Raw genomic sequence first — 2,784 nt, forward strand, 5'->3', positions numbered from 1 at the left:
GGGGGGGGGGGGGTTGCTTTCACAATGACTGCACATATCAATTAATGGCTGGCTGATGAGCAGAGCTGGCCTGAGCTTGCCTGCCCACCACCGCCTGATCCCAGCGGACGGGGAACCCTGGCCCTGCAGCCTGTACAGCTGGAGCCCTCTCCCCATAATTACATGAGAAGAGGTGGCGCTGGTGGTGGGGTCGGGGGGGTGTGTCAGGAAGCCACAGTGAGGATGCAGCTCTGACTTTAGACCTTTCCAAATATCGCAGGACGCATGGTGACTCGAATGGGCTATTTGTGCAGCGGAATGCATCTGTGTGTTTTCCGTGCAATCTGTGCGACAACTTTGAAACAATTCTGCAACATTTGTGTGGAGGGTGGGGAGGGGGATTTTTTTTTTCCAAATACTGTTTTTCCTCTTTTTCAAATATCAAATTGTGTTCACGTCAACGTGCAAAGGATTCGCTGTGTGTCGGACTTGACAACGCGGCGGCTTCAGCTGAGTGGGCCTCCTGACTGACTGACAGCCTGGTGAAAAGAGGACTGATTTGATGGCATGTTCGCTCTCTCTTCTTTTTCCCTCGTTTGCAGCTGAGAGACGTGTTTTCAGCGCAGTCAGTCACGGCCCGTGACCCCCCCCTCCCGCCCCACCCTTGGCAGCGCCGGCGCGGGGCACAGGTGGGAGAGCAGCTAACACCGGCAGACGACGGCAGACTGACTCCCAGGAGCAGATTTCGAGCTCCGTCAGTCAGAAAGTTGCAGCACGAGAAAATATCCAATTCTTCATGTGGCTGTGTGGGGTAAATTTCTCAACGACTGCAAAATATCTTACCCACAACCAAAAATGTATATATATGTTTTTTGCAGAAAATAAAATAACTGTTGGTGTTCACATTTTTTTTTTAATAAATGATTATTTTTGCTGACATTTATAACTAACTAGATTATGAATATGGTGCTGCAAATATAAATGCACAGATTTTGAGGCAGGCCTAATGAATTTAAAACCACATCACTAACACAAACCACTCAGCTCCCGACTCGCTGAAATGCAAAAAGAATTCCTCGGCTGTGCCTGTGCGCAAAGCTGGGCCTTCCTTGCTCCTCAAACACTCTTCCCAAATATTTCACGCAAAAAGAATGACAACATTTGAACTTGCAGCAGCGCAGCGAGGTACAGCAAAAGGGCAAACAGGTCTGCGAGGCAGCCTGCTCTGTCATCTATTTGATATTTCTTCCCAATAAAGGACTGAAAGGAGCTGACAAAAGGGGTTTACGCCCAGACACTGTTTCAGACACAATATCCGTCCTGTGCATACCATTACACAATGACAGCATCTCAGCCCCGCAAACTCCATCTATTTATTCATCTTCTTAGCACAATGAATCTGAGGAAGAAGCAACTTTTTTTTTTTCTCTCTATTTTTCCTTTGGGATGAAGTGGGGGGTGGGGGGGGGTGGACACACTCAGGACAACTTGAGGAAAGGTTAAGGAAAACAGTGGGAGACAACGTGACACACATTGTTCAGGGATTTGAAAAAGAGAGATGGCATGAGTCTTCACACAGCTGGTAGCTGCAGGGTGTAGGTGGATATCCCCGGGTCAGATCGCTCAGGGGTCAAGTCCCCCCCCTCCAAAAAAAGAGGAAAGCAACTCCCCACCCAAGACGCACAGTGACAGGGGGGGATAGGGTGTGCTTTAAATGGGATTACAAGGCTCGAACATCCCTGGTGCCACATATAATTGAATTTAGTTCTTTATTTATTATTCTGTATCCATGTGTACGCAAGATATGGGAAGCTTAGTGTTTAGGAAAGAGTATTTTAACACACGTTTTTTTTTTTAAAAATCACCTAGGATATTTAGAAAAATATACAAAAATATGTGGGTGAATATGAACACACCTGACCTGTTCACTCCAATAAAACTATAGTAGCTCGATTGTTAGGGTTTTTTTTTTTTGTTTTAGATTGAAGTCTCCAACTTTCAGTACACAAAAACTCTTTTTACGTCCTTGACGAGGGGGAAAGAAAAAAGTGACAAAATTTCATCATCCAGACATGACATTTACCCCCCCCCCACACACACACACACACACACGCACACACTACAGGCACTCACAAACACACACCGCGTCTGAATGCCATCAGGACGTCTCGTCTCGTCGAAGCGTAATGCTGCGGCTGCCGATTCAGACGAGAGGTCTCGATCGAAGCACAAAATGGCAGGTCTCAACCGGCGCTTCTTCCATCTCGCAAGTTCTGACACGTGCTCCTGAACGCACCGGCAAAACTTCGCGGCTCCCCCCCTTTTTTTTTTTTTTTTTTTTTTTTTTTTTTAAAGTCCAACTTCTGGTGCGAGTTCAAGAAACGGTGAAGGAAAAAAGTTTGCGGAGCACTCGGGGAACAGTGTGCTCCGAGAGTCTCACGCTGTGCCGCTGAGCCGCGATGAATGCGCCGGATAGTTGCGAACGAAAGCCGCGCGCGCTCCCCCCACCCGTTTTTTTACGCACCGTTTATAATAAGACGACAAGAAATGCCCCGTTTGTTTTCTGTTTACTCCGCTGGGTATGAAACTAGCTGTGACTTGCAAGGTGTCGAGCCCAGAATAAGAGCCCAGCTGCTGGTTTCTGTCGTCGCGTTTTTGTTTTTTTTTTTCCCGTTCCTTGTTTTTTTTCTTTCTTTCTTTTTTTACGACCACTCGCTCCAGATAATTACACCGTTATTTTCTAATCATGATTTGGGGAGACATCAGGGATTCCCGCTGCGGTGACCCCCCCCCCCCCCCCCCCCC

General features: G+C 47.4%; 1 protein-coding gene across 1 annotated transcript in view; it reads right to left on the bottom strand.

The window, feature by feature from the left end:
- The window catches only part of znf536 (zinc finger protein 536), a 196,308-nt gene extending 193,557 nt beyond the window's left edge, over positions 1-2,751 (bottom strand). The window contains exon 1 of the mRNA XM_037979693.1: positions 2,123-2,751. The gene's annotated coding sequence lies outside the window, so the exon portion shown is untranslated. The remainder of the gene's footprint in view (positions 1-2,122) is intronic.
- Between the last annotated feature and the right edge of the window lie 33 nt (positions 2,752-2,784).

Source organism: Kryptolebias marmoratus, linkage group LG15 (genome assembly GCF_001649575.2).
Source record: "Kryptolebias marmoratus isolate JLee-2015 linkage group LG15, ASM164957v2, whole genome shotgun sequence".
Lineage (NCBI taxonomy): Eukaryota > Metazoa > Chordata > Actinopteri > Cyprinodontiformes > Rivulidae > Kryptolebias > Kryptolebias marmoratus.